General features: G+C 39.2%; 1 long non-coding RNA gene across 1 annotated transcript in view; it reads left to right on the top strand.

Annotated features, from left to right (window-relative positions):
* LOC140616052 (uncharacterized) overlaps positions 1-22,416 on the top strand; it is a 115,543-nt gene extending 93,127 nt beyond the window's left edge. The window contains exons 4-5 of the long non-coding RNA XR_012016552.1: positions 6,901-7,020; positions 22,335-22,416. This is a non-coding gene — a long non-coding RNA (uncharacterized lncRNA). The remainder of the gene's footprint in view (positions 1-6,900; positions 7,021-22,334) is intronic.

The raw sequence follows: 22,416 nt of genomic DNA on the forward strand, positions 1-22,416 counted from the left end.
AGGGTTTCTCAAGATATGGTTTACTCCTCTTTAGCTTGTTGTCCACTATAGCCATTCAACTTATCTATTCTCATTCTGCTTCCTCATAATGGCAGAGTCCATTTTAAAATTCACTCCACAAAGATCTCTAACATCTTTAATGCCTTCACCACCTCTTCAGCCCACACATTAAACAGGGAAACCTGTCAGTTTTGTTAAATGTAAGGATTTCCTCTGTTTTTATTCTGATATTGTTAATTTATACCTTCTTTTCTGTTTGTTGAGATCAATTTAGCTAAAGCTTTATAAATTTCACTTATATTTTTAAAGAATAAGCATTTGCTCTGTTTTGTTGGTTTTTGTTTCTTCTATTTTTTCTGATTATCTATTTACTGATTTTTGCTATTTTCTCCTCTATGTATTTACTTTGGTTTATATGCTCACTTTTTCCTAGCTTCCTAAAGTGAAAGTGTAGCTTATTTAACTGAGTTTCTATTGTTATATCTTCAAGTTCACTAATCTTTTCTTTTGCAGGATCTCTAACTTTCTACTAATTCCATCCAGTGGGTTTTTTATTTCATATTTCTATTTTTTATTCCTAGAAGTTCCATATGTGTCTTTTAAAGTATATTTCTTTTACTCATATATTCCTTTTAATTCTTAAACACATTAGTGTTAGTTGTTTTAAAAGTCCTTATAAGCTAATTTTATCATTTCTATCATTTCTGTGTCTATTTCTATCGTCTGATTTTTCTCCTGATTATAAGTCACATATTTCTGCTTCTTTGCATATCTAGTAATTTCTGATTGAATGCTAGAGATCATGTTTTATATTTTTGTGTGCTGGATTCTTTTTCTAAGGTATTGGGAGATTGGACTTTATTCTGGCTGACAGTTAAATCCTTTGTGGATATGCTTGATTGTCTGAAAGCTTGTTTTTAGTTTTATGAGAGTGGGTTTAGAAAAATCCTTATAATATCACTAATTTAGCACCACTATTAGGGCAGGACACTTCTGGAGCCACTGTAAGCCCTGAGTGCTCAATGAAGACTCAATGCCAACTGATCAGAAATTAAACACTTTCCAGACTATGTTCATTTTAGCATTTCCCTGAATTGTCCTTTGGCTGCTCTAGTAAAATTTTATTCTATGCATGTGCAGTTTAATATTGAGCTTAAGAGAACTACTATGCAAATTTCTGAATCTCTTTTTCCATACAACACTATCTCTGGTACACTGTCCCAGAAATTCTGACTACTCTAGCTTTCCCAAATTCTGATCTCTGTTCACTCCACTCAGAAAGACTGCTGAATTCTGTCTGGGACTTTTTCTTTGTGCTGACATCCAGAAAAGTGCCTCACAGCAGAAAGCTTAAGCAATCTTGGAGCTCACACTATTTTTTTTTCTTTCTCTTGGGACTACAGCCTTGTACTATCTATTGTCCAATGTCCAAAACCTATTGCCCTTTTTTTTTAGTTTTCTAGTTATTTACAGCAGGAAGATGAGTATTGTCCCAGTTATTGCAACATGGACAGACTTGGAAATCTTATATCTGTTTTGTAAACTAAGCCACAAACTTTCCTAGGTTTGAGCAAAAATTTCTCCAGAACACATACCCAAAGATACAGCATGGTTCTGACAATAGTACCTAGTTATGAGACCTCCAAGAAGATGAATGCAAGGAAGAAAATTCAGGGCTGCTTTTCTTTTTTTTTAAGATTTTATTTATTTATTCATGAGAGACAAAGAGTAAGAGGCAGAGACATAGGTGAGGGAGAAGCAGGCTCCATGTGAGAGCCCCAAGTGGGACTCGATCCTGGGTCTCCAGGATCATGCCCTGGGCCAAAGACAGGTGCTCAACCACTGAGCCACCCAGGCATCCCTAGGGCTGCTTTTATTGTCACCCTTTCACATCTGGAGAACTTTCCTTGGCTAAAACTTTAGAATTCTCTGTACAATATTTGGGTTTTGCAGCTCTAAGAAGCACTAAATTTCAAATGCCCAAGAGCAAATAGATAAAGTGAATTGAGGTCTCACTAAGTGGAAGTGATTCCAAAATTTATTTTTTTATCAATAAAAATTGTTTATTTATAATTCAATGAGGATTTAAATTTATAATAAAACAAGTTTCAAATTTATATTTTCCCCTGCTTAATGCAAGTCCTTCACATTGATTCCTTACTTCAAGCTAATACAAGCTATCTGCTGGATTCCCTTTTACTGAAGTCCCTTCAATTCTCCTTTCTGAGAATCTCATAGAATGAAGGAGATATGATCAATTTTTCTGAAGTATCAAAGAGAATTGACATTGTATGTGATCACATTGGTCTGGTTAAACCAACCTAACCCTCAAGAGTCTATCTCACTGCTATCACCCAAATTCTTCCCCATCACCTTGCTCCTGGACTATTGCCACCAGTCATCCCAACTTCAATTGAACTTCCTCATACAGTTTGGTAATATTGCCTACAATTCAACTTTAATCATAACATTCCCTGATTAGAAAACCTTTATAATTCTTGACTGCTACAAAGTTCTCCATAATTTGGCCACAATTTTCCCTTCTAATGTTCTGTCTCATGTTTTTCCTTCTCTGCATTCTAACCAAGACATTAATTTCTGGTTCCTGTGCATGAACCATAATTTCACAGCTTTCTTCTTTCTCTTTCAGTTCACACTTTCTTTTCTCTCTCTGGAATACTTTCCTTATGCCAAATATTTGATTATAAAAATGTTACCTATCTTCAAAATCCCCACTATAAAACAATCACATTCATGAAAACTTCAATAATTTTAAAGTTTCTTTCTTTCTTAGAAGAAATCTCTTGGGCAGCCCAGGTGGCTCAGTGGTTTAGCGCTGCCTTCAGCCCAGGGCGTGATCCTGGAGACCCAGGATCGAGTCCCATGTCAGGCTCCCTGCATGGAGCCTACTTCTCCCTCTGCCTGTGTCTCTGCCTTTCTCAATCTCTTCCCCCCACCTACATGTCTCTCACGAATAAATAAATAAAATCTGAAAAAAAAAAGAAGAAGAAATATCCGTTTCCTCTCTAAGTAACTTAGTCTAAACTTCATTTATCATATGTATCACTGTCTACCTTACATTATAACCACTTCAGTAAACCTCTTGAGCATAGTCTGTGTATCATTATTTTTCATGAATCTTTAAGAGTCACATGGACTGAATTTCACATATGGGTGTTCAGTAAATATTTATTGAGAGGAGGAGTGATTGATTGGATATTTGTATATATTCCTTGTTATTATAATAGTTAATTTAAAAGGTATTAGTTTGAACCATATGAAATGGCTGTACATTCAAAAATAGTCAAATATCAGCAATTTAAAATGATTTAATCTTGTACATTTTATTCCCTGTTTTAATATGAGCTATCCTTTCACAAACTGTCTTACATTATTAAAGTCAGAGGATGTCTAAATTAATCAGGGACAAAGGAGTTTTACTAATGAAATGAAAATGTCAGAAATAATTATTTATGAGAGCTGAACTGAGTATAAAACTGACACATATCTGTTAAAGATCTTACATGTGCAGAATAATAGATGACCACTAAAATCAAGCTAGCTTCCAAAAGGGAAGTATCAACAGGATATTGGAGAATCTCATGGTCTGAATAAGGTGGCATCGCTAACAGTAGGAGCCAGGGCAATTTTGAAGGCCTCAGCAGCAGGGGTTCCTGGGGTTTTATTTCTTTTATTTTTTTTAAACTCCTAACCTGTTTTGATTTAAATTCTAAATTCCTGAGATATAACATCTGAAAGACTTGGCAAGGTAAAGGATCTGCCAATCCTTTAGTTAAGGTGAGAAAAATTGCTTGGAGCCTGGCCTTATGGACAAGTATGTGGAGAGGGGCAGTGGGCATATATATATGATTTTGAAAATAAAATGCATACAAATTCAAAGACATTTGTTATATACCATTCTGGGGGAGATGTGTCTTCTGCTTTACCTTCTGGAGAAAAGTTTGAAAATCTTCAAGCTAGACCATCTCTATGATATTTTCAAACTCTTAACATTTTCTCAGTCAATAAATCTTCATATGTAGCCAAACATTTTCTCTTTCCTCCTCCAACTGAGCTCATTGCTATCAAGTTCATCTGTAAATGACTAGTCTGCTGTTTGGGATGTCTGAGTGGCAAGAGATAAGAGAAGTTGAATTACTGACACAAGTTGATAGTGGGACCTAAGAGACTCATCTCAGCTCTATTTATAATCCATTTAATTAATATTTGTTTAGCATCTACTCTGCAACAAAATTTAGCACTTGAAAAATTATAATATCCAACATTCGCAAATACTGTGAGAAATACAAAGCAATAGTCCCTGCAGTCAAGAAAGTTATGATCCGATTAGGAAACTCACAGGCGAAGTTAATAACAATGCAAGTTTAGTGACTAAGGGTATAAATGTGTCTCTTCAGATGCAAGTGCTAACATACATTATTTCATTGCAAAATGTTGCATAGACATGAACCAAAAGAATCATTAATTGTATGGGATTATTTGTTACAGAAAATTGGCAGTAACCAGGTCTACTGAACCCTGCATTTCTGAGTCATCTGCCAAAATCTGGAAATAGTGTTCTTCAAAGCTTACCTTGAAAAGTGATTTAATTTCCATTATTTTATGCCTATCCCACTCTCAATGCTGAACAACAGTGAGTTGGGTCTAAGGTTTGAACTACCTCACCATTCCCTTCCTACCCAGGAGAAACCAGCAAGCATTCCATGGTCTTTGTACATAGCCTTTGAAGGGGAAATGAGACACAGATAGGGGGAAGAAGCAACCTGAGGAGTTGAAAAGAGTCATGAACTAAGAACCAGAAAACTTGGTTCTGGTCTTACCATTGATCCCTATTTACTGTCATGCTTAGAACAAGTCTCTTAACTTCCCTATGACCTATATTGGCCCATCTATAAACCAAGGGGGGCGGGGTAGGAAAAGTTTTAAATTCAACAACATTTATTATGAACCCCCAAGGAATTTCCCTAAAATATTTCTGTTAAATGCTTCTGGACAAAATTGAAAACCTAATTTCAAATCACAGACCTCCAGACTGCCTAATAACAATTAATGGTAAAACATCTGTTCCACTTTTCTTTTTTTTTTTTAAGATTTTATTTATTTATTCATGAGAAGCACAGAGAGAGGGAGAGGCAGAGACACAGGCAGAAGGAGAAGCAGGTTCCATGCTGGGAACCCAATGTGGGACTTGATCCCGAGTCCCCAGGATCACACCCTGGGCCGAAGGCAGCGCTAAACTGCTGAGTCACCTGGACTGCCCTATTCCCCTTTTCCAACCCCAACTACATACCTGATGAGACAGACCAAGTGCCTCCCCTCTCTGATGCAGTGAAACTCTTTGAAAATAAGCTAAAGGAGAAAATCATTTAGGGGACATGATCACAGCTCTGACTGAATCTTTCTTTAACTTGTTGAAAACCATCCCTTACAAAGGGATTGTGAGAATGTAATGTAATTCTGTGCACAAGAGCTCACAAACTAATCTGGCCTATAAAGCATTTCTACCAAAAGCTTATTGTTGAAAGCTGTGGGCTTTAATAAAGTGTTATCCAGGGACAAGTCTAAAAACTTGTCTGTTCTAAAAACCCTCCTCCTCTTCTGCCTCTGTTTATGCTCTTAGTTCCGGTGCCTTGGTTGATGACCAAAAAGGGTCAGCTCTGACTCACAACAGCACTGTGAATATCCTGACCCTGGTGGGCTACAGGGCCTGAGATGTTTATTTCATTTCCCTTTCATTCCATACTCAGCTGGGCTCTCAGGGATGGAAAGGGAAGGAAAGCAGCCCACGCTGACCAATCAGTCCAGAAATATTTACTGAGCACTATCCAAGTACTTCGCATTGTGAGGAGACATGAAGCCACATCTCAAGCCCAGGGCTTCAGAGCTGCTCCCAGGTTTATGAGAATCCCTGTCCTGACCACCTTAAACAAGGCCACTAGCCCTGAGAAAGAACGCTTTGGCCCTTGGAGTGTGTGGAGCTAAGGAGGGGTCCAGGATAGGAGGTTGCTGGAAAGTGCTTAGGACCTAAGGGCCTCAGTGCATTAATTCATTTAAACATGTCCCCTATTGGGCAGCCTGGGTGGCTCAGTGGTTTAGTTTAGTCTTTGGCCCGGGGTGTGATCATGGAGACCTGGGATCGAGTCCCACATCAGGCTCCCTGCATGAAGCCTGCTTCTACTCCCTCTGCCTGTGTCTCTCATGAATAAATAAATAGAATCTTTTTTAAAAAAAAAAAAATAAACATGTCCCCAGGAGAGGACAAAATTCTCTACAAATATGATGAATTGAAGAGGATGGTGGATGTCCTGAGACAGGGCAGCAGAAATGTAGTGAAGGCAGCTCTGTGGCTCTTACGCTCTCCTCTGGCCCTGACTCCACGACCAACCGAGAAGTCTCAAACTTAGGAAGACTGCAGTCACTATTTGGATGTTTTAGGGACTAAGCCAGTTGCCTTTCCCCTATCAAAGCATTGAGTGTAGCTGGATTCACAGAGAGAGGGAAGGGAGATGTAAATCTTGTCCCCTAAGAAGAGAGCAAGCCAGAAGCTGTGAGGCTCAGCACTAGGGCATCTCCTTACCACATTGTCTCCAGTGAGTTTTGGCCCAGTCTAAGCCAGAAAGAATAAAAGTTGCTACCAATTCCAGACTACATTCCAGGGGCCAGACTCTATGCTAAATGCTTCAGTTGCATTATCTCATTTAATCTTTACACCGCCACTGCTCTCCACCCTGCCCCTCTCAGCAAGTTATAATTATCTCTACTTAGGAATGAGAGGAATAAAGTCTCAGAGGGGCTAAGTAACTCCTCTGAGTTCATGCAAGTAAGAAAAGTGAAGATGTTAATGCAGATTTGTCAGAATTTGAATTCTGTGTTCCTCAGTATCTGACATGGCTTGCCAGAAAATAAGCTGGAAACTCCAGGAAGAGGATGGTGGGGAGAGGGCGATGACAGAAAGAACCAGCGGTGGACAGAGAAGAAATGATCCCCTGGTTCAACATGGTAAGAGCCTCGGGTTTGGTTTCCTGGAGGTGGCATTTGGGTCCAAGCTCAGTACAAAGCGACAGGAGGAATATCTGTAGAACAAAGTCTTAGGCAGAGACTAACGGAATGGAGAGCCCACAGTGGGACCTGTAAGAGCTCACACTTTGGAGATGCATGGAGGATCTCTAACTTGTCTAGGCAGAAGTGTACATGGAGGCATGACATACTTGCCCCTGCACTTTTGTGAGGAATGATGACAATGAGAGGGGACCAACAGGGACAGGGCTAGATCCATGGTGCAATTCAACTGTGATGGACAGTACATCAGGTATAGGCATGAAGGGGATATGTCTGGTTTTCTAGTGCCTGCTGTTCTGGTATTTCTGGATCCAGCTCTCTCCACATTCCTTAAAAAAACAGCAAAGGAAGGAGATGAGCATGGGGAAGTGAACACTACCTCTTCCTGATGAAGTCTTCAGAAATATCATTAAGAAATGCTCTTTTCATTGTTTTCAATGGTGTCAAGTCTTTTTAGGTGGGAAGTCAACCCAGGGCAAAATCAATGAAGCCCAGTCCTTTACACACTCACACACATTCCACAAAGAAGCATGGAAAATGACCTCTGCCTTCGTGAAATACACAAATTTATTTGTTTTGTTTTCTTAAGAACTTTATTGAGATAGAATTCGTGTATCATACCATTCACTCAGTTAAAGTGTATACCATTTAGTGGTTCTTAGTATAGTCAGTTGTAAAGCCATCATCACAATCAATTTTAGAGCATTTCATCTTTCCAAAAGAAACCCATTTGCTATGTGTAGGCACTCTTTATTTTCCTTTAACACTTTACCTCCAGCCCTGGGCAACCACCAATTTTTTTTTTTTCTGATTCCATGGATTTGCCTGTTCAGTACTTCATACCTTTTTATGGTGAATAATATCCCATAAAATGAAGACAGCACATTTTATTTATTCATTTATCAGTTGATAGACAGCTGAGTTGTTTCCACTTTTTGGTTATGAATATTCATGTACAGGCTTTTGGATGGATATAAATGTTAATTTCTCTTGGGTTTATAACTAGAGATGGAATTGCTAGGTAATATGGTAACTCTATGTAGAACTTCTTGAGGAACTACCAGATTGGTTTCCAAAACAGTTGTACCATTTTTCTTTTCCATTAGCAATGTATGGGACTCCAATTTCTCTACATCTTCACCAGTACGTATCATGATCTATTTTTGATTATAGCCATTCTAATACATGTGGTATCTCATTGTATTTTGATAAGATTTCCTTCATGACTAATTTGAGTAACTTTTTATCTTTATGAAGCATTTCTGCGTCTTCCATGGAGAACTATTCAGATCCTTTACCCATTTTCAAACTGGGTTTTCTTTTATTACTTAGTTATAAGACTTCTTTATATATTCTGCATATCTGATGTCCTTTATCAGATATATGATTGGAAACATTTCTCCCATTCTGTGGTTTGTCATTTCACTATGGTATCACTTACAATACAGTAATTTTAATTTATCTATTTACTTTTATTTTGTCAATCAGGCATTTACAGTATTTAGTGTTGTATCTGAGAAATCATTACCTAATCCAAGGTCAGAAAGATTTATAACTATATTTAACTATATTTATGGTTAATTTTAACTAATTTATAGTTAAGTTATAAATTAGACAAAACTTATAACTATATTTTCTTCTAAGAGTTTTATGTCTTTATCTTGTACATTTAATTTTTTTTAATTTTTTATTTTTTTATTTAAATTCAGTTAATGAACACATGGTATATAATTAGTTTCAGATGTAGAGTTCAGTGATTCATCAGTTGTATATAACACCCAGCTTGTTACATCATGTGCCTTCCTTAATACCCACCACCCAGTTACCCATTTCTCCCAAACCCTTCCCTAGCAACAACCCTCAGTTTGTTTCCTATGATTAAAAGTCTCTTATGGTTTGTCTCTCTCTTTGATTTCATCTTGTTTTATTTTTCCCTCCCTTCCCCAATGATCCTCTGTTTTATTTCTTAAACTCCACATGACTGAAATCATGTGATAATTATCTTTCTCTGATTGGCTTATTTTACTTAGCATAATACCCTCTAGATCCATCCATACCATTGTAAATGGCAAGATCATCTATTGATGAACATCTGGGCTCTTTCCACAGTTTGGCTATTGTGGACATTGGTGCTCTAAGCATTGGGGTGCAGGTTCCCCTTCAGATCACTATATTTTGTACATTTATTTATTTATTTATTTATTTAAAGTTTTTATTTATTTACTTGAGAGAGAGAGCACAAGCTGGAGGGAGGAATAGAGGGAGACAGAGAAGCAGGCTCCCTGCTGAGCAGGGAACCCCGCATACAGCTCAGTCCGGGACCCTGAGATCATGACCTGATCTGAACGCAGAGGTTTAACCAACTGAGCCACCCAGGCACCTCCTGCATTTTTTACATTTAAATTTATCATCACTTTTGAGTTCCTTTTCTTGGTATGATATGAGATAGGGGTCCAAATTCATTTTTTTGCATGTGGATATCCAATTGTTCCAGCAACACTTGTTGAAAACACTATTCTTTCTCTCACTTAATGCTTTGGCACCATGTGGAAAATCAATTGCCCAGTTTACCATCTTGTTTGAGAAGCAGGTTGCATAACTGAAAAGGACAAGATACTCTATGAGATGTGAGGTAGCCGTAGGTATTGTTAGATTTAAGGGAAAACATTCTGATGGTTAACTATTTCAGAGATGAATTATGCAGTGGTAGGAATGGCAGAAGGTTTAGAGGTAGAATAAACTGGATAGCTTATAAAAAGCAAGCATAACAATGTAAAGGGTTTGTTGATTTGTTCATTTTTAATATATTCCTAGAGCAAAAGCTAAAGAAAGAAGGAATGGACTCTGTTTAGGAACTAGATTGCATAGTAGATTTATCAAACACCACTCCTATAATCCTATGTAATATAACTTCTCTCACATGGATAGTGGATAATTCCTCCTCACTTTAGATGCTTCTTCCACAGAGAAGTGTGATACTCCTACTCTCTCTCTACCTTTCACTTCCCAGGGGAAGAGGTATAATTTAATTGTGTTAGTGAAATTAAAGATAGTAAACTAAGAATGCTCAGCTCAGCTCATTTCTTCCTTTTGTCCTCTCAAGAATCAGCTGCCTACGGGGAATTGCAGTTCTCTTCTACTCCATGCTAGGTTTTATGTCTTGGAGAGAAAGAGGAGAGTGGTGAGGAGTCCTCACTCAGACTGACATTTTCTGTTACTAGTTGGGTATGTGTTCATAATTCAGGAAATTAGAAAACTCACTTGCCCACAAATGTGAGCCGTTCTTATGACTTTGCCCTTATCTGCGTCAGGAGTGATACCATTGATTGAGTCCAACGAGGGACTTCATTATTTGGTGCATAGGGCAGGACATTGAGTTTTCAGAACAAAATGGCATGTACGAAGTCTTTTGGTGGGGCCAAGGTATTGAGGGAAAAAAAAAAATTCAATCTGGTACTTGTCAAAGAATGGTAGGGAACTTTATTAAAGAAGTTTATTACAGGTTCAGGGATTACTGCAATGGGGTTTTGCCATAGGAGAGAGAGATTGGGCTCAATTCTAAATACAAGAAAAAGTGGGGATTAGTAATAGCCAAGGAGCAGAATAGAGGCCAACAGTTGGAAAGTTACTAACAGGAAACATCAGGGATAAGAGGAGATTTTGTAAATCATCCTAACAGGATTCTTGCTGAAGTCTGGCCAGGATGATCAGATGTCACCTGATGGTAATATAGGATGAAAATCTGAATAAATATCAGGAGTGAGAGATCAGAAATCAAGGTTGAGGGATTCTGGATAAACTGACTAGCAGGATTCTTGCTAAATCTGAACTCTTGAGAACATGCCCAAGGACCAAGCTTAGTTGAAAAGAGCTCAGAGGACCCTGAACAGAGATTGGTCAAGGAGAGAATATTTGTCTGGAGCTTGGCGATACAGAAAGTCTGTATTGTAATAATTAATTGTTCTATCAAACAATCAAGCTCTTTAAAAGTGAGGTATGTGAGGCTTGACGCTGGATTAAGAAAACTCCTGAGGCCCTGAAGGAATTGTAGTGAGGGTATAGCTGCTTAAGGAATCTTAGTTTGATCCAACCATCAGGAAGTTCTCTGAGTCAAAGCACAATAAGAAATTGAAGTTGATGAATTTTAGACTTTTATTTCCTTGAACTTTAACCCATAAAAGCAAGTAAATTTGATTATGGAGATTAGTTTCTTTGAACTTTGACTTGGCAAGGAAATTTAGTCTTTGAACTTTAAATTCCCTCTGGGAATTTGATAATAAGGGATATTTATATTCAAATCTGAGACATTCCTAAATAGCTGACATTTTATTATTGAATTGTCTTTATACAGTTTGTAATTGGAAGATCTTAGTGAGTCATTTAATTTCATTGAAAAACCTGATATACTATGTTGGAAAACGTGGTTAGATATAATTTGGAATAAGAAAGGGAGTCAGTTTTCAACTGTGAGTACCAAGTAGTCTTGGCTTTATTTAACAAGGAGGCTGTTTTCACCCATTTCAGAGCCTTCAGGGATCAACTAAACTAACCTGAAGAGGTTCCCAGGAAGATCCTCAAAGAAGCCTTAGCTGGTCCCTGGGAAGTGGGGATTGAGGGGACAACACAACTGCCCTGCTTTAGTGCTGATCTCCAGCCTCAAAGAGGGCCATATTCTTTGTTGACTCAACTTAATGGCTGAACATCTAGAGTTGTTGGGGAGAAATGCTTCATCCTCATTCTTGGTGTTTCTTTTAATGTGAAGTGTGGCATTCCTGATTTTCATGTCCCCACAGAAGGGCTTCTTTGTATATTAAGAATTACATTTGACCACTGACCCAATCCACATTCTCCAATCTGGTTTTTGTTAGTAATAAAGGTGGTGTGTCAATTTTTCAGCCACAGCTACTCTTTTTTTGTCTTATTGACAACTGGGTATGATGCAGAGTAGAAAAGAATGGTGCTATTCAAACCCCCAAAGAATATCATCTTCAAATTGCACGGTAGTTTACAAAGCTTATTTCACATATCCATATATCACATGTGTGTGTGATATACAAAATATAATTTTATAAATATTATAAGGGAAAATACATTTTATATTTTATATTTCCACATATTATGAAAAATAATTTCATAATGAAATGTATACAGTTGTCCCTTGAATAAAGTGGGTTTGAATTACCTGGGTCCACTTATACACAATTTTTTTTCAATAAGCATAGTAGAAAAATTTGGGGGGGGGGAATTTGCAACAATTTGAAAAAAACCTGCACATAAACTGCATAGCGTAGAAATACTGGAAAAAAATTAAAGTTAGGTATTATTGAAAGAATACAGTATATAATTAATATGTATAACATACAAAATATATGTTATTCGACTATTTATGTTATCAGTAAGGCTTCTGGTCAACAGTTGTCTATTAGTAGTTAAGTTCTGGGGAGTCAAAGTTACACTTGGATTTTCAACTGCTCAGGGGTTGGCACCTCTAACTCTCATGTTGTTCAAAGGTCAACTGTGTATGAAATATACATAAGAATTATATATGAAATATAGGGACATCTGGATGGCTCAGTGGTTGAGTGCCTACTTCAGCTCAGGGCGTGATCCCAGGGTCCCAGGATCGAGTCCCACATCAGGCTCCCCACAGAGAGCCTGCTTTTCCCTCTGCCTATGTCTCTGCCTCTCTCTCTGTGTCTCTCATGAATAAATAAAAATAAATCTTTTAAAAAAAGAATTATATGTGAAATATCTACATATAAATATACTGTATTAACATATATATACACATACCATACATATATACACACACACACAGTTTTGTCATTTGCCATTGTAAACATCTCGAATGTACATCTATTTGACTTTTGCCCTGGTTAGCAATATTTGCAAAAATAAAAGGGGCCCTGATTCTCAAATTAAAAGCAGTGATTCTCAGACCGAGCATGCATGAAAACCACCTGTTAAACATAAATTGGGGGGATCCCTGGGTGGCTCAGCTGTTGGGCGCCTGGGGCATGATCAGCCCAGGGCATGATCCTAGAGACCCGGGATCGAGTCCCACGTCGGGCTCCCTGCGTGGAGCCTGCTTCTCCCTCTGCCTGTGTCTCTGCCTTTCTCTCTTTTTTTCTCTCTCTCTCTCTCTGTGTATCTCTCATGAATAAATAAATAAGATCTTTAAAAATAAATAAATAAAACATAAATTTGTGGCCTCCAGAGCAGAGTTTCTGATTCAGTAGGTGTGACCTCCTTCAATAGATGGCACCAGCCTGGGAATTTGCATTCCTAGGAAATTCTCACATGTTGAAGATGGTAGGACACACAATAGGAGTATATTGATACTCTGCAGACACACTTATCTTTGGATATTTTAATTTCATATCTGAAGGACTTCTCTTGCCCTATTGACCTAAACATATATCATAATGTATGTAACCACATTCAGATTTTATGAAGAACTTCATTCTTTCCTTGCTAGCAACTGGAAGAGTAATTGTATTCCACATTCAAAGTAGGCAGCCAATGAACACTTGGCCAACTACCATTTTTAATGGCAGTCTTCAAGTTTTGCAGAAACTATAAAGCTCTCCCAAACAGAGTGTTGGAATAGCTAACCACAGAGATGAAAGTTGTACATGTCTCCATCTCTTCAGAGAGCCAGCCTCTGAGTATCCCTTCCCAGTTGTCCTTCAAAGGCTGGATTCAGTGACAAGAAGAGAAACCAAATGCCTGCCAGTTCTCCCATAAGTTCGGATGGTATCTTTGTTGATGCATAAGACATTCCTGTCATAACAAGCATCATTTAGATTAAAAATAATAAATCTCTTCTGGTTCAAGTGACAGGTGGTTGGGGTTTCAACACACACGTGAAGAGGAAAAGTGAAATTGCTCATTTTGTAAAGGAGGTACCAGGTCTGAAATTGAGACATGAATGGATAAAACTCAGAAAACAGAAAACAAATATTTTAGAGAATTAATTCCTTGTATAGGTAAGGAAATAATTGTGAGGCACTCAGACACCTTTAGTGCCTTTAAGAGACTGTGCTCTGGGGTCTGCATATCTACATCCCTCTTCTGAGAGATTGCTTATGTGTAGCTAAGAGTGCTTGTTCCTACACAATGCCACAATCCTGCCTAAAGATGATTAGGTCAGGGACAGAACCTGATCTAAATAACCGGGGCCATATGGACACTTGATTCTTGAGAGGAATGACTGCCTCAATCAGATCTTCTGGGTGTCCAAAAGCAGCAAATGTAGTTGACAAATAGGGTAGAAGTGGAAAGACACAGAGAAAAGGCATCAGGAAGAAATCAAAAATAAAAATAAACCATAGGCAGAAATAAGAAGGAAAAGAATAGAGAGTAGAATAGGAAGAAGAGGTAGGGGAGTGAGAATACTTATGTGGCAGATGGGTCCCCAGGGTTGTTCTCCGTTTGTGGCTGCTCTGGTCACCTCCTCTTCCCTCCTCTGAAAGCCCTTGCTGGGAGTCTGCAGAAGCTATTCTTATCCTTACAATAAACTCTCATAAACTAGGATAACCTGAACAAGTTTCTAGCTCTCGCAAACATATCTTTGTTAATAGAAATAGAGACAAGAAGAGACTATTATAGATTATGATCCTGGACTCAAACTACGAAGATGAAATGTAATACAAGCAAATTGTGAATTGCTTTGCTTCAATTTAAAAAATTAACCAGATCTGACTAGACAGTAGATCATATAGACTTGAAGAGACCTCAATTCAGTGCATCTGGTAAAAGCAAACTCAATCTTACCTTCTTTAACAGATGTTTAGTACATTCACACACACACACACACACACACAGAGAGAGAGAGAGAGAGAGAGAGAGAGGAGAATTGCTGCACTCTGCCTTGAATAAATTCTTGGATTAATGTGGCTCTCCAGGGCTCTGCAGTTTATAGAGATCTTACCTAGACATGTGGGCACACAGCAACAAGGATGGCTAGCAGCAGCACAGGTTAGGTGTCCTTCTCAACATAGTTCCTAGACATCCATGTACCTCCTATAGCACCTTGCTACATCTTATTTTATTTGTTCAAGGATCATAGTTCCCACTGAACTTGAAGCTTTAGAAGACAAGAACATATCTGTCTTGTCCAATGCTCTGTCCCTAGTACCTAGCACAGTGATGAGAATGGTTGAAATACTTAAAGGGCACCTGGGTGGCTCAGTCAGTTCATAATCTCATGGGTCATGAGACTCATGTGTGGAGCTCCATACTCACTGGGGAGTCTACTTGAGATTCTCTCCCTCTGACCCTCCCCCCACACCCTCTCTCCTTAAGAAATAAATCTTTAAAAAAAGAAATACTTGAAATATTTTTGAAATGTTTCTTGAATAAATCAGAAAATCACATTGTATGAGCAATGGTAAAGTAAAATGGGAACCTTAAATTTGGAAAGGAAGAAACTCCTTTCCATTAGATTGTGGACTCCTTACACTAGATTGTGGTTTTCAAATACCTGCAAGATTTTCATGTGGAAGAGGGAATAGGATTATTAAGGCCTCAAGTGAGCAGAATTAGCATGGTGTTGGTGATAAGTAAACCAGACTAGCAATCAGAGCCAGAGCTCACTCTCCAACTCATGGTAGACTTGCTGCTTACATTGGAGCCATCATTCCATCATTTCTTCTTCTTCTTCTTTTTAAAAAAAATATTCTTATTTATTTAGATAGAGAACATGAGTGGAGGGTGGGCGGAAGGCAGAGGGCAAAGGAGAGAGAATCTCAAGTAGACTCTGTGCTGAGCATGGAGTCCTATGTGAAGCTTGATCTCACAACCCTATGATCACTACCTGAGCTGAGATCAGGAGTGGGATACTCAATCGACTGAGCCACCCAGGCATCCCTCATTTCATCATTTCTAAGCTCTGTTCAAGCTTCAACATTTAATGAACCATTAAATGATAGGCAGAAATTCCGGGAGAGAGATTTTTATTTTAATTTCACCAAATTCCCCCAACATTTACAGGTGTCAAAAACAGAATGGCTTATCAAAAATAGAATGATCTGTGAGCTTTCTGATAAAATAAATCAACAAGCAGATTTCATTAACTACGTACTTTGTGTGTTGTAGTTATGAGTCTTACATTGGGTGAGAAGTTGGACAGGATAATTTTTATCCCCATCAAATTCTATGAAATTCTAATTACAGGGTGTTTTTCAGTTTTGATGTCAAGAATGTGAACCAAAGAAAGAAGTGGCTTCTGTTTTTATTCTGTGGTTTGTTAAGTATACAACTTAGTCTTTATTCTGTGGTTTGTTAAGTATACAACTTAGTCTTGCCAAGCCTCAGTTTTCTCATCTGTTAAGTGGGGTTAATAATACCTGCTCTTCCTACTTTAACAGATTGGTAAAGATCAAATGAGATAATGTTTGCACTTCAAAAGTATAAAGTGCTCTACAAATATATTAAATCTCTTCTCTGGAGGAAGAAAAAGAAATCATGAAGGACCATGTCTTCTGATGTCCAGGCCAAGATTCTGTCGTTCTAAAGCAAGACTGTTTTTCCTCAAATCCCTCTAGACATCCTAGAGATAGTTTTCATCTCTCTCTCTCTCTCTCTCTCTCTCTCACTCTCTCCCTCTCTCTCTCGCTCTCTCTCACTCTCTCCCTGCCTGGGAATAATAGGGCTGCTAACTTGTTTTTTAGTTGTGGTGAGTTCACTTGCTACTTAAATGTCAAGTTCCACTTGACTAGAAGTTAATATATAATGTCTTCCCTTTCCTCATGAGTACAATTCTGTTAAATTATCTCTTTATGCTCACATTGATTTTTTTTTTTTGCTTTTCAGTTTTAAGTCCTAAAATAGCATATTCAACCCTACTGCTTTACTGCTTTCAAGGCAATAATGATGGTGCCTGGCATTGTGGGAGTTTAACGCAAATCATAGTTAAGTTGGCTGTGCTTCAAGATAACAAGAGCACTGCCAAATGGGCGTTTATCAAGGATGCCTGACAGCCCCAGGAGTCTAAATTACCTCACATTTGCAGCCTTTCCTTCACAATCCCCCATCACCTTCATGCAAGCCAAAGGGAAATACAAGATGGGTTTTATTATCCCCATTTTACTGAGAGGAAAAACGAAAATACAAAACAATGAAGTGCTTTTATAAAGTCATGTGGCTGATGCTAGACCTGAGCTTAAAAATTTGGATTCCTATTGGTGTATTAGTCTTACTACCAAGACTTTAGAAACCATTAGACATTAGATGATCCTGCGTTTCCCTTGGGTTGATTGTACTTCCAATTCACTCATGTCATGGCATAAAGATCTTTCAACCATTGGCTGGTCTTGCTAGGAAAGGCTCTGACTTTTATCATGGCATGTTTCTAGACAACCTAAGAGAGGCCCAGGCTAAGAAAGGATCCTCAGGACAAGAGGAAATAACTAGGAGAGAAAGCTTGTCCTTGTGAAATTTTAGTGTTTGGCCCTTAAAGTTTGTCAGAATTTTGAGGAATAAGTAAATAATAGAGGCTTAAAGACTACATTAATGGGAGGGGCTGAATAAAAGGCATGCATCTGCCATATGTATACAGTGACATGAGTTTTTTGTTTAAGATTTTATTTATTTATTCATGAGAGACACAGAGAGAGAAAGAGAGAGAGAGAGGCAAAGACACAGGCAGAGGGAGAAGCAGGCTCCATGCAGGGAGCCCAATGTGGGACTCGATCCCGGGTCTCCAGGATCACACCCTGGGCCGAAGGCGGCACTAAACTGCTGAGCCACCTGGGCTGCCCAACATGAGGTTTAAAATAACTTAGATATTGTCACCTGCTTTGGTTTTGGTGACAGTCCAGTGAGATATATATGACAGATGTGTGTGGGGTGGGAGGGTGCTCTCTGCACCTCACAAATAATCAACTTAAATGACATCCATGATCATGTAGCTAGTAAACATTAGAGCTACCCATGAATTCTGATCTTCAGACAACACTAGAAGATTTTGTCTCACCTGTAATAGAATCGCAAGTATTGATTCTCACTTACATGAATATATTTAGGAAAAGAAGTCTCTTTTGGTCTCCCAGAAATAATACTATAGAGGAAAGCACTGTCCACTATTCTCCCTCTGCATAATGCTGACCTTACATTATTAAGGGTAAGTTCATTCACATCTTCCCTTGTCAAGACCAAGGAGGCCCCCTTTCCCTAGACCTGGCTTTTTTATAAGAACCCCAAAGACAGAATGTGTTTTTAAACCAGCTAGAGATCTCCCCATGCCCAGAGGGAGAGGCACTGTCCCAGAAAACACTCTTGCACAAGAGCCCCTTCTTTTTTGTTACTCCCTCCCCCACCTACACCTCAATGGAGAGTTCCTCACCTTTCTCCCAACACTCCTTCATTACCAGAACAGCCAGCCAGCCAGCCTGCCAGCCTACACCTTCCGCCTTCTCACCAAGCATCCTCTTCCTCAACACAGATTAGGGCCAGGGGCAGGCCAGTAAAATCAGGTCTACGGGTGGGGGGAATCTAAGAAACTCTTTAAGAAGCTGTGAGCCAGCCGAGGTGTCCCCAGAAAGTCCCTTCCCCCTCCCAGCACTGGGCTTTAGCCCTGCAGCAGTGGCAGCAGGGAACCTCACCACTGCAAGTTGAAACAGGACTCCCGCCTCCCCTCTCAGCTTTAAATAGGATTAATGAGAGAGAACATTCTAAACACTGCTCTGAGAGGTTCCAGAACAGGCTGCCGGCTACTTCCTCTCAAGCTGCCATTTTGGACAGGGTCCTCTGGCTGCCTCCCCCTTAACCTCCAGCTAGCTCTTTCGTTCTCAACATTCCAGCTTTGCTGGGAACCTAACCTTGGAAACTCAAGGATAGATGAAGTCTTATTGCCCTCCCAAGTACCTCCTCTATCCACTGATAGTGCTAGAAAGTTTACTCTTGCCTCATTCATTAGATTATATTCTTTGATAAAATTCAAAGACTTTTGGAAAGAGAGTGGGAAGTGGAGCTGGGAAGGAAGCAATAGAAAGCTGTTAGTGTCTGTGTTCCATTTTATAGCAATTACAGTATCCCCTAAAACTTTAGTAAACGCATTTGAATCTGCTCTATATTTGTGTGTGTGTGTGTGTCCCTCCCTGTGGAATTATATTGTCAATACCACTCACAAGTGCCAGAAACTGAGGATATGGGCAGAAGACTTGGCCAAGGTCACCTAGCTGGGTTTCTGATTGGGGGGGGGTGGCAAAGAAAATAATAATTAAAGGGGTTTCCTGTATGACAGGTGCTGTGATAAGCACAGTGGAGTAGGCACTAGTACTAGAAAACATCCAGGAAACTGATGCTATTTGGCATTTTGCCATGATTATTTCATGAAGGCAAAACCCCTCAAAGTTTACCAAAAGCCTCTTCTGGATGGAATGCTCACCTCACTGCTGCAACAGTCCTTCTTTGTTGTTTCCAGCAAACTTAGCTAAAAAGAATCAAAGAATGCTGAAATAAACCTCAGAGAATACCTGAGACAGCCATCCACCACTTCCACTCCTCTGTCCCTTTCTCTAGCTCCTCTCTTTTTGGAGGCAATAAGATTGAAGCTTTCTCATGGTGACTAGAGTCAGTAATGGGAATAAAGCAAAATATGTAGTCAACACGTAGACAGTTTGACGCACAAAGTACAGGGAGTGAGGTTAACTCCAGAAGACCTCAGGGGAGAATGGCAATGCTTGTTGAGACATGTAGTGACCTGGAAGATTCAAACAGAAATTCAGGCAGGTCAGTAGGAGTCCAAGCCCAGGGTAACCTCTCACCCCAGAAGACTAGTTCTTGATCCTACCAATTCTTAGGGCATAGCATCGGCCTTTCTGTCTAGGATCCCTTTCACCCAGCAGCTTCCTGAGAAATGACTGAGTAAATGCGTAAATTAAATTTCAGCACACAGGATCTCAAAAGCCTCTGATATTTTTTTCTCCACCCTGGAGGAAAGGAAATGATCATGCCAGCATTCCCCTTAGGGGAACTAAATGATTTCCCAGAAGTCATGGTCTCATATGTTCTATTTGTTTAAATGAGTTCAGGGCTACAAGTAAATGTGAGCTTGACAGGGTCCATTTGCCAAAGACCTCCCTCAGAACTGACAAAGGTCATGTCAACTTCTTCATCTGTATGCCATTCCTCAGCCCTGGGGAGAAATTAGCCCAAAGTCTATTAGTTACCACCTATGTGCTCAGCAGCAGGCTGAATGTTATTAGAGATATAGAAAAATAAGAGGTGGTCTCTGCTATCATTTAGTCATTAAATATTCGTTGAGTGCCTATCATGTGCCAAGCATTGGGCTGAGCACTGAAACATGTACTAGGAAAATGAGATGCATTCCCCTGAAACAATAGAACACAAGTTACAAAGTGCGCAAGGGATCAAAGAATAGCAGGATATGGATGCCCTATTTGATAGGACTTCAGTGGAGTGTGAAGGGGGGATTCAGGAGGACTAGGTCAGGACTTAGGGAGATCCTTGAAAGACTTCTATTATGGTTTGAAGAAGACCAAGAGCTGAGAAGTGAATGTGGCCTTGGTGAAGGTGAAGAGGCGGTATAGAACTGAGGGAAGAAAGAGAAACTGAGGTGAATAGCTAAGGAAGGGGGCAACACTATGGAGGTGCTGGAGACACTACAAAGCTATTTATCTCTTGTGCATACAGTGGTTCCTGGAAGGTTTCAATTCATTTGGGGCATCTCTAGCTTTGGGTAGACCTGAGAAGAGTCAAGTCTAATAAGACAGCTTGGAACAGTAGAGAGAGAAAAGGCTTTGGATGAACCTGCATTCCAGTCCTTTATCCTCCCCTTACTAGTGGTGGATTTGGGGTACATTACTTAATCACGTTGAGCTGAGATTTCTTTATCTCTGCTCAGATAATGATTTCTATGGTTATTAAGTAAAATACTCTAGATAAAATGTCCAGCAAAGATGAGGTACATAATAGGCAAGCAATGACTGTTTTTCTCCATGGCTTCCCTATTCACCCTTGAAGAAAAAGGTGAAATGTGTGGGTATGTCCCACTATCCAACCAATCGGTCAAAGCCAGTGATGATAGTCTCCTTCAATTTGCCAATGATTGTTAGATGATGCCTCTAGTCCTGTCTAGTGTCAACTGAGAGCTTTTCAGGAAAAGTTTCCTTGATCTTAAGAAAGAGATGCAGGAACAAAGGTCTTTTATTTCTTAGCCCATCATTGGTTCTGGGTGTGACAACTCGACTGGCAGATCCAACCAAAGTCATGGAGCAAGCACCATGAGGGCAAAGCCCATAGTTCAAGAATGGCAGAAAGAGAGATGCAAAGGCTTGATCTGTGATGACATTATGAGGCCATGGTATGAACTAACCTGGAAGCTGATTTATTAATGTATTAATTCATGAGATTTTTGTTACCTATTGTTTAAGCCAATTTAATTCAGGTTTTTTTTTGTTTCTTGTAAGTAGAAACATCCTCCTAATTCACAGTTTGATGCAAACTAGTTAAAACAACAGAAGAGATAGATTCCAGAACAGATGAAAAGCCAGGCCCATTCACAGCTAGGATGTTGAATTAGAAATAGCCTATTGAAAATGGTATTTGGGGTGCAGCAAGACATGTCAAATCACAATACTTCCTCCTTATTTCTCTGTAATCTAGTTCAACCCTGCATTTACATTGAAGAGTTTGCTAAACGGTTATCACATGACCCTTGTCAGCTGATGGCTGAACAAAGCCTATTCAGACTAGAAGCCAATGAGTGCCATTTGAGCCCTGGTTTTGTATTGCCAACGTGGCTGCTTCACTGCTCTCTGCTCAGAGGAAGGCCGCCTGCCAGTGGTCTACACTAACCAAACTAAACCACATTTAAGCACTGTATCAGTCTCAAGGTTTCTGAGGCAGTTAGAGGGTACATGCCTCAAAACCCTGGGGTGCCAACTCCAGTAAACCTGGGCAAATTTCTCACCTCGCTCTTTGACTCAGTTTTCCTTTAAACGAAAGAGTGGAGTGGATATACTTCTTAAGGCAACTTGAGCATGTTAGTGTGAATGAGTCATCATTGAATAGGAATTCTGATGTCAGCAAGTTCTCTCTAGAGCTCCTAAAGGTGTTTTGTTTCCTCTACAACTGCCCTCTAGTTTCCTGAATATAGATTAAGTACTCTAAATGAAGTTCCGGATGATAATCCTCCTGATGATAATGATTAACAATTCCTTGGAGTCAGTTAGTACTTTCTAGGAAAGAAAAACATTACTTGCATTTTATCCTATTTGTCTTCCTAGTGCTCAGAGAAGTCAAAGAAGAGATGTTCCTCCCAATGTAAAGAAGAGTTTAGTAAACTTCAGAGATAAGAGCTGCATTCAG

The sequence above is a fragment of the Canis lupus genome, chromosome 24 (genome assembly GCF_048164855.1).
Source record: "Canis lupus baileyi chromosome 24, mCanLup2.hap1, whole genome shotgun sequence".
In the NCBI taxonomy this organism is placed as follows: domain Eukaryota; kingdom Metazoa; phylum Chordata; class Mammalia; order Carnivora; family Canidae; genus Canis; species Canis lupus.